This window comes from Halichoerus grypus, chromosome 1 (genome assembly GCF_964656455.1).
Source record: "Halichoerus grypus chromosome 1, mHalGry1.hap1.1, whole genome shotgun sequence".
NCBI lineage: Eukaryota > Metazoa > Chordata > Mammalia > Carnivora > Phocidae > Halichoerus > Halichoerus grypus.
Window position 1 is genome coordinate 110,431,547 of NC_135712.1, and position 15,317 is coordinate 110,446,863.

A 15,317-nucleotide genomic window follows, 5' to 3' on the forward strand; every position below is an offset into this window, starting at 1 on the left:
ATCATGTCCGGTATCTCAGCCTACACAAACTTTTTGCGATATATGAGCCAAATATTTTAAAGTACATTTCACTGGTGACCTTTTCTGCTAACAAAAGTAATACCAACTCGTTGTAGAAAATTTGGGAGATTACAGAAAAGTATAAAGATTTTAAAAGTACTCATAATCCCACCACAGGGAGACAGTCATCTTTTATTGTGCTCTATTTCTTTCTAGTCCCTTATCTGTATTTATGTATGGATATTTTTTTCAAAGATTTTTTATTTATTTGAGAGAGAGAGAGAGCACAAGCAGGGGGAGAGGCAGAAGGAGAGGGAGAAGCAGGCTCCCCACTGAGCAGGGAGCCCGATGCGGGGCTCCATCCCAGGACCCTGGGATCATGACCTGAGCCAAAGGCAGACACTTAACTGACTGAGCCACCAGGGCACCCCTGGATATGTTTTTAAAAAAAATTTTTTTCAAGCACGGGAATCAGTCATTGCCAATAAGCATTTTGAAACCTGGAGCAGCCACTCTGGAAAACAGTATGGAGGTTCCTCAGAAAGTTGAAAATAGAACTACTGTACAACCCAGCAATTGCACTACTGGGTATTTACCCCAAAGATACAAAAGTAGGGATCCGAAGGGGTACATGCACCCCAATGTTTATAGCAGCAATGTCCACAATAGCCAAACTATGGAAAGAGCCAAAATGTCCATCAACAGATGAATGGATAAAGAAGATGTGGTATATATATACAATGGAATATTATGCAGCCATCAAAAAAACCGAAATCTTGCCATTTGCAATGACGTGGATGGAACTGGAGGGTATTATGCTAAGCGGTATAAGTCAATCAGAGAAAGACATGTATCATATGATCTCACTGATATTAGGAATTCTTAATCTCAGGAGACAAACTGAGGGTTGCTGGAGTGGTGGGGGGTGGGAGGGATGGGGTGGCTGGGTGACGGACATTGGGGAGGGTATGTACTATGGTGAGCACTGTGAACTGTGTAAGACTGTTGAATCACAGACCTGTACCCCTGAAACAAATAATACATTATATGTTAAAAAAAAAAAAAGAGGATAGTAGGAAGGGAAAAATGAAGGGGAAATCGGAGGGGGAGACAAACCATGAGAGACTATGGACTCTGAGAAACAAACTGAGGGTTCTAGAGGGGAGGGGGTGGGGGGATGGGTTAGCCTGGTGATGGGTATTAAGGAGAGCATGTATTGGATGGAGCACTGGGTGTTATACGCAAACAATGAATCATGGAACACTACATCAAAAACTAATGATGTAATGTATGGTGCTTAACATAACATAATAAAATTAAATTAAAAAAAAAGATAGGAAGAAAATTGCATTTCTACTCCCCAAAGAAAGTTGTAGAAATTAATCTCTATTAAATGGAGAGCTACTAAATAAGCCAATAAATTAAATGCACACTATTTGTTAGTAAAGAAACAAATACCTTCTGGAACTGTTAGTATTTCCATTTTCACAGGTAAATTCACTACCAGTTTATAAAAAATAAATGAATGAATAAATAAAGCAAAATCTTTTCAAGTTTAAATTTTAATGAAGGTACTAAATAAAATTGGTAACATTTGGGATGCCAATCACATATTCAGAAGCAAATGTTATACTTTAATAATAACTTTTTAAAACACAGAAATGAACTGTGCTTTTCTCCAACTGTGTTAGATAATACACAAAGGGTGATTTAAAAATATATTTTACTTCAAACTCAGTAATTTATTATGATCATTCTATTGTTTCATTTTCCTACAACAGATATTACGTATGTATATTTTGTGCTCTACCTTATTCCAGAAACAGTGTAAGGAATCTTTTAGGAATATATTCAATTTAGAAAAAGAAAATAATTTTAAAGCATGTAAATATAACTGAGGCACTATGAAATGGGTTAAACTGTTTCAAAAACACATCCCCTAGTCCTCTTGCTGAAGCCGGCACAAGACAACCTATAGTGAAAAGATAACTCTCCTCAAATGACACGCTTCCTTGGAGGGAGTGTCTTACCAGACATTACACTCGATCTTAGCTAAAAGGCTGAGAAGCGATGGGGAGCGATGGGGCGTGTCTTGTCATTTTCTCCCCTATGACACAGAGTGAAATGCAGGAACTAGGAATACCCTGGTTGGAGCCAAACTGGCAAATCAAAAGCAGGTGATAAAGACACTGTATGTGTGTCCACACCCAGCAAGAGAACCGCTGGACTCTCTCTGTCACACCTCCTGGTGGCCCAGCAGTAGACGATGCACAGAACAGTCTAGGTGCAAACCAACACTGCTCTTCGCACCCACTTTTTACACACTGCTCTCCAGGACTGGCACTGAGAAACGAAAACAACGGTGTAACGTCCATCCAGATTCTTCAGAGATGATGCTCAATTGAATCATTTTCCAAATACCCCAGGCGCTTCCTCTGTGTGAAACCATCAAGCAAAGTGACAACACGGTGGGAAAACAATCCACCTCTTGCTCGCCTGTTGATGGGAAAACCTACAAACACCTGACAAACACTGAATGAATCAACAAAGGGAAATCTCTACCGGGGATATACGTGGCATGGAGCGGAATTCTGGGTGTCTCGTCGCTGCTCCAGCCTAAGGACAGACTAACAGTGCCCCCAATTCAAATGCTAGTTCTTACCTCAACAGTGCGTGGAGAACCTGGTTTTCTGTGGAGCTGCGCTGTGCCTGCTTACAGATTTGTCAGACACACAGCTGGGGGTACTCTCTCTGTATAAACCAAATGTATTCATAAACCAGGTTTTCATTCCAGGTCTAGAATTCACCCCATTTATTTGTTCATCTGCTTAATAAACATTTATTAAATGACTCCTTTGTGCCAAGCACTGGTGATACAAAGTTTAAAACCATAGTTTCCTCTCTCCAGGGAAAAAGAGAGCATGACACAACAATGAGGTAAGTGCAGTGATTGGAAGTAGTACAGGGAGCACCCAAAAGAGACCACCTGTCCCAGCCCAGGATCTAGGTGTCATGAGGGGTGGAGGGCACAAAGGTGAGCAAATCAACTGTTCGATCTCAGAATAATCACAGTATTTTCTCCCAGAAGCAACAAGTAATCCCTTAGTAGGTCAACTGGATGCAGGAATCACCGGTGATTCAAATGATGCCCACAAAGTCACCACTGCCCAGACGATGAGTAAATGAATTATTCCCAGAGCCTTGAGGAGTCTTCCACACCATCAGTTAGCAAGAAAGGGCCAGAGGTGAGTCAGGCAAACCTCATCCTTTACCAAGCACTTATGGAAGCAATAACGACCTCCAGAAAGATGGTGGGAGTCAGCGGTTCTGGGCATTGCAAGTAGAGGGGGCGGTGGCCTGACTTCAGTCCAAAGAAGAAGGTTCAACTGTGGACAGAGTCAATGCATGAGATCTTGGGACATCTCAGAAGGAAACAGATAGCACTAGACAGGTGTCTGTATAGGATACCATCAGGGTCCTCTACATTCACCCTAATCTATACATACACCAGTGATCAGAAAAATGCTGGGACAGTGAATGTGGGAGAAGTGACAGGAAGGGGTAACAAGTCACCAAGTAGAGGAGGCATCAATGTGTACATTTTCACTCAATAAAAATTTGGCACATGTCAGGCATTGTATGTGGTCCTCATAGAGTTTATATTCCATTGAGAGAAACAAAGTAAATAATTTCAAATTCTGATAAATACAGTGAAAAAAAAAACAAACCCAGTAATGTGAATGAGAGCTATGGGTTAAGTAGGAAGATAAATAGGAGGACTACTTTATATTATGTGTTCAGAGAAGGCCTCTCCGAGGGGCTGATATACAAAGGTTGAGAAGAAGCCAGTCATGCTGGGCACCTGGGCAACTCAGTTGCTTAAGCGACTGCCTTCAGCTCAGGTCATGATCCTGGAGTCCCGGGCTCGAGTCCCGCATCGGGCTCCCTGCTCAGCAGGGGGTCTGCTTCTCCTCTGACCCTCCCCCCTCTCATGCTCTCTCTCTCTCATTCTCTCTCTCTCAAATAAATAAATAAAATCTTTAAAAAAAAAAAAAAAACCGGTCATGCAATGAGCTGGGAGGAGAGTGTCAGGCAGAGAGAGCATCCGGCTCTGAGGTGGGAATGAGTTTGCCTGCATGTTCCCGTCACAGAAAGGCCACCCAGAATGAGGTGAGGCTGGAGAGGTTGATCAGGCAAGGCAGGGCCGTGTGTGCCATGGCAAGGAGTTTGGATTTTATTCCACAGACACTTGTCCTTTTCTTTAAGGGGCTCCAATTTCTAGTCTTCGGAGTTGACCCTGCACTTTTTCTCTGTCTTATCCAGTAATGACAGGGGGAGCAAGGATGAAAAGCCACGGGGACACCCAGGTACCTTTGGAGAAAATATAAACTGGCAGCATCACTTTGGCCAGCAATCTATACTAATAAAGCTGAGGATGTGTATACCCAACACAAGGAGACAAAAACAAGCTTGTGCACTGCAGCAGTTTATAATAGCAAAACAAATTGTCCATCGACAGAAGAACAGGTAAATTGTGGTGTGTTATGGACTGAATGTTTGTGTTCCTCCAAAACTCATATGTTGAAATCTAATCCCCAATGTGGTGGTCTTTGGAAGTGGGGGCCTTCGGGAGATTATTAGGTCATAAAGACCAGGCCCTTTAGAATGAGGATAGTGCCTTTATAAGAAGAACCCAGAGAGTTAGCTCATGCTCTTTCCTCCACGTAAGAATAAAAGGAGAAATCAGTCTGCAAGCCAGAGGAGGGCTTTCACCAGAACCCAACCATCCTGACACCCTGATCTCAGACTTCTGGCTTCCAGAACTGTGAGAAATAAATTCATGTTGTTTATAAGCTATCAAGTCCATGGTGCTTTGTTACAGCAGCCCAAACTAAGACATGGTGTCTCCATACAGTGGAATTTCATACAACAGTGAAAATGAATAAACTAGAACTATCTGAGTCAAAATAAACAACCCTCAAAAACATTCTCATTTTGAAGGAAAATATCAAAAGGGAAGAGGAATACTTTCAGTATTATTCTATTTATATAAAGTCTTAAAACATGCAAAGCAATCCCACATACCACTTAGGTAGACACACCTATGTAGAAAAAGTATGAAGAAAGACATGGGAGTGATAAACGTCAGGGTTCGGGCTAGTGCTTCCCACTGGAGGTTTACATGATGGGGAGAGGGATGCAGGGCTTTGACTATCTCTCAAGCAAGGTGGTAAGTTTGTGGGCCTTCATTAATTATTCTTTATATGTATTTTTAATATCCAAAATTGGTCTTTTTTTCTCTTTTAAAAGGCTAGCCAGAAGCAGGCGAGCAAACAATAGAAGGCACTTGAAGAATTTTTTAGGAGAAGCAACAATCTTTGACTCAGCAGAAGCTTTAACTGGATTCTTGAAATCAGAGTAGGGAAGCAGACCATGTAAGCCAGAACTTAGAAATTTCTTCTCTCCTCAGCCAAAGAATAAGTGATGTTCCTTTAATACATGACATTCTTGTTTTTTAACTCTACCCTTACATAATTCACCAGAGACAGAGACCAGATTCAGAGCTTAACATGAACCATTTAGACATTCTTTACTCAGGTTCATTCAATTCACGGATTATCTGGAATGCTCACAGGTGATATTTTTCTATCTAAAAAGATGTGCTACATTTTCCTGTGTCCACACTACCTGACCCCTTTCCCCAGTGCCAGAATTATGCAGGGATACTACACACTTCCATACACTTCCAAGCTCTTGACAATCCATTCACTGCAACATTCAACAGAGATGGGGAAAAAATCTCATTCCTAATTCCATAAAATCAAATGATGTTTTATGAACTACTCTGTGGTCAAAAGGTAGATATGATGGTTTTTGACCAATTCTACAACAAAATAAGAGCGGGAGACAGGGTAAACTAATCCTCTGTCACACACCTCCATTGATTATAGTTTAAATCTCACATAATCCTGCAAATTTCCGACACCACCACAGACTGAAAGATGCTAAGTGACTTACTTAGGTCTCACAGCTGACCAGACAGTGCAACTAGAAAGTGAGCCCTGGTCTTCAGATCTGATCCAATGTTCTTCGTTCTGTTCCTCGCCTGGATGCTCTTTGCCCAGAGCCAGAGCCCCGAGAGCCATGGGCTGAAGTGGAAATCATCGGTTAGACCATCCAGGGGCGAGTCCCACTTCTCCACCAACTAGCTTTGTGCCCTTGGGCTGGTTACTTAACCTCTGTGAGCCTCAGTTCTCTCAGCTGTAAAACAAAAAAGATAAAATCAAAGTCCCACAGCTATAGTGACCATGAGAGAGAATAGAGGTAGGGTGCCCAGCCCGCGGCAAGCTGTGCTCAGCCATTAGGGCCACTGTGATTGCTACGGAGACCCGGCAAAGCCGTGCTGGGATCTCAGCAGCCCATTCACACAGTCCTTCCCAAACCAGGAAAGGACCTCACCTCTCTTCTGAGGACCAACAGAATTAGAAATCGATCACAGAATAGTTTAAAAGTACTAATAGGAATGGAAAGCTGATTTCAGAAGAGAATGATTTCATTATTACTATTAAAATAAGTTATATTAATAAGTATTAAAAATAGTGGAAGTAACTTTGTATCATACAAACACATTGGCTTCTCTGTTACCCACAGATTAGATAGAAAGTGCTAGATCAAACATACGCACACAATTCTGTAAGGGCGCATTTAAGTTTCTGCCACGTTTATTGTTTATCAGTCCTAAAACAGATGAAATTGTAGGGTATGGATCCATTTCTGCTTCATTGAACTACAAAGACAAGGTTTAAAATAAATTATATCCTAGTGAATGGCCCATAGGCCCTCCAGAAGGAAAAAAGCAATCCATCCAGACCAGTGATGTCAAACTTTTCCCTTCTCATGCCCTTAAAAAAGTGTTTTTAATGCATGTTTTCCCTTGCATATCTTTCATTTGATGTCTATAAGGAAGGATTCATAATAAGTTTAAGAGGTTGTGAGGAACGTAATTTCTAATGTACTGTGAATCTTGACATTTTGAAATAAAACATTACTTTCTAAGATGAATTCAGTGGAATCTAAATGCCACCAACCTTAATGTAATATGACACCCACCCTTATCCATTTAAAAAATATATGAACTAGCTCTTCTTCAACATACCACCAGTTTGAAGATCACTATTCTTTCCACTTTGGTATATATTTTAAAATTTCCACATAATAAGTAAACAAACGAACAAACACCACACACAACGTCCAAATATACATACATACATTTTATATTATATATATGTATATTTTTATACTTATACACACATACATATATACACGCACAAAATCAGATGGCCTGGATTCTAAATTTAAATTGGTCTGGTATATCATATGACCTCACTGATATGAGGAATTCTTAATCTCATTATTTTTTTTTAAAGCTTCCCAGCTGATTCTCCAGAGCAGCCAAGGTTGATAACGACTGGATTAGGGCTAACATCAGGGAGAAAATCCATTTCCCTAAAAGCATCCTAATCAGCACACACTCCTGCCGACACTGGGACCAGCACAGTAGGGAGGGGCAGCAGGGCCTACTCCTTGTGTTCTTTCCCTTTGTGCTGGAAAGAAAAATCACCACCTCTACTCGGAAGAACTCTGGGACAGAGTGGTTGTCCAGGAATTCAGGGACAGCGAAGGGTTCTGTCTCGTAAAGCATACGGCCTCATGCAGAGATCAAGCTGACAACCTCAGACTCAAAGGAAATGTGCTTTTTTTTGTTTAATCTGCTTCTCTGAAGAATCACTGCATCAGTTTCAAGTGTAGGGCTATTCCATCATCTGCTGTGTTGCAGGGCTTCGTCTACCTCTATAAGCAATGTGTCTGGTGTTCTACCGGCTACTTTAAAGATTTTTCCCTTTATTATTGGTTTCCAGAAGGTAGAAAAGCAATAGAAAAAAAAAAAAATCAATGAAACCAAAATTTGGTTCTTTGAAAAGATCAACAGAATTGACAAACCTTTAGCTAGACCAGCCAAAGGAAGAGAGAAGACTCAAATTACTTCAAACAGGAATAAAAGAGGGGACATTTACCAAACTTACAGAAATAAAAAGGATTATAAGGGAAAACTAGGAGCAGCTGTATGCTAACACATCAGATAATTTAAATGAAATGGAAAAATTGCCAGGATACACAAAATACTGAAACTGACATAAAATGAAATGGAAAATGTGACTTGGTCTATAATAAGTAAAGAGATTAAATTAGTAATTTTTAAGTTTCCACAAAGAAAAGCTCAGGCCCAAAGAAAAGATAGTGTCACTGGTGAATTTCACCAAATAGTCAGAGAAGAATTAAGATGAGTTCTTCACAAGTTCCAGAAAACAGAAGAGGAATAGACACTTCCTAACCCATTCATTGTATGAGGGCAGTATTACCCTGATAGCAAATCAGACAAAAATTGCCCAAGAAAAGAAACTACAGATCTACATTGCTTGTGAAAAGAGATGTAAAAATTCTCAACAAACGCTAGTAAACCAAATCCAGCAACATATAAAAAAGATTATACACTGTGACCAAGTGAAATTTATCCCAGAAATACAAGGCTGGTTTAACACCTGAAAATTAATGAATGTAACAGACAATAATACAGCGTAAAAGGGAGAAAATATGATCATTTCAATAAATGCAGAAAAAGCAAGGGACTTCCTCACCCTGACAGAGGACATCTCTGGAAACTTCACAGCTAGCATCAGGCTTAAAGGTGAAAGACTGGATGCTTTCCACCAAGATCAGAAAAGGCAAGGATGTCTGCTCTAGTTACTTCTAATTATCATTGTACTGGAGGTTCTGGTCAGGGCAAGAAAAAGAAATAAAAAGCATCCAGATCAAAAAAGAAAAAAAGTAAAACTATCTCTATTTGCAGATGGAATGATCTTATATATAAAAAACCCTAAGTAATCCACACATACACACAAATATTAGAACAAATACACAACTTCAGCCAAGTGACAGAACACAGGATTACTATACAAAAATAAATTGTATTTCTACACACTAGCAATGAACATTCTGAAATGAAATTAAGAAAACAGTTCCATTTATGATACCATCAAAAAATAAAATACCTAGTTATAATTTTAACAAAAGAAGCCAACACTTATACACTGAAATTTACAAAATATTGTGTCAAGAAATTAAAACCTAAGTAAATGGAATAACACCCATGGTCATGGATCAGAAGACTTCATATTGTTAGGATGGCAATACTCTCCAAACTGAACTACAGATTAACATAATTTCTACCCAAATCCTGGCTTTCGTGCAGAAATTGACAAGCTAATCCTAAAATTCATGTGGAAATGCAAGGGACCCAGAATACCCCAAACAATTTTGAAAAGGCAGAAGAAAGTTGAAGGACTCATACACCCCTAATTTAAAACTCACTACAGGGGTGCCTGGGTGGCTCAGTTGGTTAAGCGTCCAATTCTTGATTTCAGCTCAGGTCATGATCTCAGTGTTGTGAGATCAAGCCCTGCACTGAGCCCTGCATTGGGCTCCATGCTCAGTGCGGAGTCTGCTAAGATTCTCTCTCTCTCTCTCTTTCTCTCTCCCTCTGCCCCTCCCCTTGCTCTTTCTCTCTCAAAATAAAAAAATAAATCTTAAAAAAAAACCTACTACAAAACTACAGTGATCAAGATAGTGTCATCCTGGCATAAGGCTAGACATACAGATCAATAGAACAGAATTGAGAATCCATATATAAATTCTCACATTTATAATCAATTGGGGGATTTTTGACAAGGTGACAGCACAATTCAACAAGAAAACAATAGTCTTTTCAACAAATGGTCTGGGATAACTGGATATTCACATGCAAAAAACAAAATTGGGCCCCCCTCTTCATACAATATACAAAAATTAATGCAAAATGGATCAGAGACCTAACTTTAAGAACTAAAACTATAAAACATTAAAAGAAAACATAAGCATAAATCTCAATGACCTTGAATTAGGCAATGGTTTTCAGACATGACACCAAAAGAAAATACATCAGTTCATCAATATTAAAATTTTTTGTGCTTCAAAAGACACAATTAAGAAAGCAAAAAGACAGGGTGCCTGGGTGGCTCAGTTGGTTAAGCGACTGCCTTCAGCTCAGGTCATGATCCTGGAGTCCCGGGATCGAGTCCCGCATCGGGCTCCCTGCTCAGCAGGGAGTCTGCTTCTCCCTCTGACCCTCCCCCCTCTCATGTGCTCTCTCTCTCTCTCTCTCAAATAAATAAATAAAATCTTTAAAAAAAAAAAAAAGAAAGCAAAAAGACAACCTGCAGAATGGGAGAAAATATTTGCAAATCATACATCTAATAAAAATCTAGTATGCAGAATATATAAAGAACTCTTACAACTCATAAATAAGACAAATAACCCAATTAAAAATGGGCAAAAGATCTGAATAGACATTTCTCCAAGGAAGATATACAAATGGCCAATAACACATGAGAAGATCAACATCATCTGCTATCAAGAAAAAAATGCAAATAAAACCTCAATGAAATACTACATCATAACCACAAGGATGGCTGTAATCAAATAGTGAGATAAGATTTCAAGTGTTGGCCAAGGATGTAGAGAAATTATAATACTCATACAATGCTGGTGGGAATGTAAAACAGTACAGCCACTTTGGAAAGGCATTCTGTTCATTCCTCAAAATACTAAACATAAAGTTACCAAATGACCTGGTAACTCCACTCCTAGGTATATACCCAAGAGAACTGAAAACATATTTCCATACAAAAACTTTCACACAAATGTTTATAGCAGCATTATTCTTACCAGGCAAAAGAAGCAACCCAAATGTCCATCAACTGATGCAATAGAATGTGGTATATCCATACAAGGGAATATTATTCAGCAATAAAAAATACTGACCACATGCCACAACATGGATGAAACTTGAAAATATTATGCTAAGTGAAAGAAACTAGTCACGCAAGACCACAAATTATATGATGACTTCATTCATATGAATTGTCCAGAATTAGCATATCTGTAGAGACAGAACATAGATTAGGGTTGCCTAGGGGTGGAGGGTTCCAGAATAGGGGGAGGATGGCTAACGGGCATAGACTTTCTCTTTGAGGTGATTAAAATACTCTAAAACTGACTGTGATTGCAGGGGTTTGTTTTAGGGAGGACAAAAATGATCTAAAATTAGGTTGTAGTGATAGTTGCACAAGCCTATAAATATCCTAAACCTCAAATTGTATAGTTTAAATGAGTGAATTGCATGGCATGTGAATCATATTTCAATAAAACTTTAAAAATTTTTGGAACATTTTTCACCATTATTTTTCAAATATTTTCTTCTCCCTGCCCCTTTGAGATTCTAATTACACAAAAACTATATCTCATCATATTGTCCCACAGGTCACTGATGCTCTGTTAATTTTTTCAGTCTTTGGTCTCTTCATTCAGTTTAGTTTCTTTTGCCATGTCTTCAAGTTCACCAATCTTTTCATCAGTGTTTAATCTTCTTTTAAGCTCCTCCAGTGAATTATTCATACAAGATATTGCATTGTTTCACTGCTAGAAATTCCATTTGGTTTTTTTATACATCCAATTTCTCTCATCATTGTATTCATGTTTTTAAATACTTGAACATGTGTATAAAAAATTATATTAAAATCTTTGTCTGCTAATTCCATCATTTTAGTCATTTCTGGGTGGTTTCTACTTATTGGTTTTTCAACTGGCTATGACTCACATTTTCCTGCTTCTTTCCATGTGCGGTAATTTCTTATTAAATCAACATTGCAAACTCTATACTCGGGAGTGTTAAATTTTGTTGTTTCTTTTATAGGGTGTAAGAATGTCCTGTGAGGCAGTTAGTTTAATTTTGAATCATGCTGAGCCTTTCAAGGCTTGTTATTAAGCTCAAGGCTTGTTATTAAGCTCAGAGGTGTGAGTTGAGGGCAGTCTTTACCCTGGGCTAGTTTAGCCCTATTGCCAAGGTGTGACCCTTCCAGAATCTCATTTGAATGCCCTATATGTATAACTCCATCCTGGCAGCTCAGAACATGAATGTTTCCCAGTCCTTTTGAGCTCTGGGAATTGTTCGGCCTACAACTCCTTGTTTTTTGCAGCCTCCTGGAGTTTCAGCAATACTAAGGAAACTCCTACAGAGACTTCTGGGGGTCTTTCTTCACATAGCTTCCACCTCTGTGGTTTCTGCCCTAAAATTCTAGCCACCACCTTGAACTCCAATCTGCATCCTTAGCTTGGTAAAATTATTGTGTTCTGCTTGGGATCTCTGCACCTTGGACTGGAAAGTGCCCCTGTTATGGACTGAATTGTGTTCCCTTCAATATATTGAAGCCCTAACCCTCAATGTGACTGTATTCAGAGATAGGGCCTTTAGTAAGGTAATTAAAGTAAATAAGCTCATAAGAATGGGGCCCTAATCCTATAGGACTGGTGTCCTTATAAGAAGAGACACCAGGGTTCTCTTTCTCTCTCTCTCTCCATGTAGGCACAGAAGAATAGTGAGGACAGAGTGAGAAGACAGTCATCCATAAGCTAGAAGGCAGGCCTTACCAGGAACCAACCCTGATCTCACCTTGACTTTGGCCTTCTAGTTTTCAGAACTGTGAGAACATAAATTTCTTTTGTTTAAGCCACCCACTCTATGATATTTTGTTACAGCACTCTGAGCCAATACAGCCTCCAAGAGAAAGCCTGAACTATATGTGGTTCCTTGCTATTTTCCTCTTAGGGATCAAGGTCCTGCACTGCCTGCTGTCCAATTTCTGAAAATAGTCATTTTACATATTTCATCTACTTGAAGGCTAGTTCAGTCCCAGTTAATCCATCATGGCCAGAAGCATGAGTCTCTCTGCAACATGTTTTGTATCTTTTAACTAAATGATTTTCGGAAATTACTGAGAAGAGGAAAAGATGGAGAGTCAAAACCCCACATTGAGGGACACTTGAGAAATCTTCAGTCACCACCCACTATTCTCCAGGAAAAAAACAAGTACGTTACGCCATCTTGATTGGGGTGGGAGTGAGGACCATATATATATATATCAGGCAGGCCAGCATAGTCCTAGCAAGATTTCAGATTTCAGCACGGTAACCCTTCCAGTCCTATTCATACTTGTACTGCCATGGAGTTCTCATTCAGTCCAAGAGGGTAATCAATTTACTTTCCATCATACAATTTTCCTTGGGATGAATAAGAAAAATTAATCCCTCAAGTGAATGTCTAGGCTCAGTGTCCTTCCTGAAATCAGTACTCACAGGACATGGATTGTCCCTAGAGATTAAAGCCAAGATTATATCCTGTGCTGGGCCACAAAGGGCAAGGATGACTTCTCAGAAAAACATGAAAGAACAATCACACTAAACCACAGGCACTTTAATTACAGTGAATTTCATGCTCTCAGGGCAAGAAGGGAAGCTCCTTAGCCATGGAGCAGAAAATAGATACCAAGAGGAATGTAAATGATACCCAAGGGTTAAAAGCTAGATTGTAAACACGAAACTTTAGATTTAAGGAGGAGAATTCTGAGGGAGTCTAGTTTCAGCATGACACTGAACCCTAAAGTAAAACTCTGGAATACAAAGGGACTGTGACCACAAAAGTTGACAGTGATTTTTTAATTGAATAAATTATTGTATATCTTTCCAAGGTCAAAGATGTCTAAAGGGATACTAAGAGAATGCCAGAATAATGTTTTTGTTAGAGCCTCTGGTTACTTCTTTTCCCTCTGCTGCCTCCCCTCTATTCCCACCCCCATATAGGCAGAATCACTTAAAACCCAGATATGATCGTAATGCTCATCTGCACAAAAACCTTCTGTGGCTATCATCCATAGAATGCAGCCCAGTTCCTCAGCTCTTAATGCCCTCAATCATCTTTCCCCAACCTCCCTTTCCAGCGTACTTCCCACCGTATCACCCATCCCTCTTCCCTTGCCCCTCCCCCATATGCTATGCTCCAGCCACCTTCCCCTACAGGAATTAACCACAAAGACCCTGTGCCTCTGTGCTTTCTTATCTCTAAAATGCTGTTCCTTCTGTGCCTTCCCCCCTCACACCCATTTATTGAAAATTCTATCTTCAAGGGATTAAATCCAATGCCGCATCCCTCTCTGTTCTCGTAGCCCTCTTGTGAGGATTTAACATGTTTTGCTGTGTTTGGTATTTTTGTGTGGTTGGCTCTTCTGCTAGAAGCTCCTTGAATGCAGAAATTGTGTTACACATTTTCACAACTTTTATCTTCCACGTTACCAAACACATAGGAACCCCTCCAAAAAAAGCTTTTAAGAAACCAAATGGAAATGTTATTCTGAAGGTGGAAAATTCTAAAAATAGGGTTCACTTACAAGTGTGGATTTGCTTGGCTCTCAGTGCAGATTCCAAAGCTAGTTTTCCCCCCTCAGTCAGCCTAAGGAAAGGTAGAAGCCCAGAGGATTAAAATACAGGTTATTTTATTTGTTGGAAAACATTTCTGGACTCCAGTGGTCCAGAATGTTATCACTTCTTATCATCCAACTCATTCATACAAAAGCTGAGGGGGGTGGGGGGGTGGAGAAGGGCTCTACACCAAAGTCAGTCTTTTTTTCCCCCTTAAGTTATATATTTCAAAGCTGCTTCTGATCACAAGTTCACTTTCCCTCACGTTCCAAGGAAAGAGGAACTTCCCTAGAAAGCACTGTGAACCCTCTTCTTTCTGTACCCCCTTCTGTCCTCTAGGTGGCCCACTACCAACTTTAAGCCCTCGAAGTTCTCTGGCATGTTCCCCTATTCAAAAAGAAAAAGGATTTAATCAGAGCCATTTCTCTTTGTTGGCTTGTTACATTTGACAGTCTTTCCCACGAAAATGTTTGTCCCCTTCAATTTAGCCTTTATTTCATTATTGGAATGAAAGACGTCCTCTGTTAAGGTAATTTTAAACATAAACACAGAAAAACTTCTCAAAGAGGTGAAGGAGAAGCTTTGAAAGCACACTAGGCCTCTCTGATGGCAAATCCCTTTCAGGCTTGACCGAAAGAGAAGGGCTGCCCTCTCCTACCCCAAGGGGCAGATCCGGCTAAGGCATCTCCCTGCCTAGGTTCCAACTAGAGGCTGTGGTTGTGAGGCTCCAAGGCGGGGAGATGCCTTAGCCGGACCCCAAGAGGCCACTCTGCACAAGCACGTCTCAGATCATGTGTCCCCTGACCGGTGTCTCTTTGTCTTCTCCTTTCCCAGCCCCTTCCTCCAAATCTCCTAACCTTAACCCAGAGTTCTCAATACCAGCCCTATTGACATTTTAGACCAGATTATTC

The 15,317-nt window shown here is 40.0% G+C and overlaps 1 long non-coding RNA gene across 2 annotated transcripts; it reads right to left on the reverse strand.

The window, feature by feature from the left end:
* Window positions 1-1,546: 1,546 nt before the first annotated feature.
* Window positions 1,547-15,053, reverse strand: LOC144381580 (uncharacterized). Of its 2 annotated transcripts, none has more exons than XR_013446980.1 (3): window positions 14,376-15,053; window positions 6,019-6,261; window positions 1,547-3,386 (listed from the first exon to the last, which is right to left on the reverse strand). It is a non-coding gene; the product is annotated as an uncharacterized LOC144381580 (long non-coding RNA). The 2 variants fall into 2 exon arrangements; XR_013446981.1 differs by lacking the exon at window positions 14,376-15,053 and adding an exon at window positions 8,697-9,144.
* Between the last annotated feature and the right edge of the window lie 264 nt (window positions 15,054-15,317).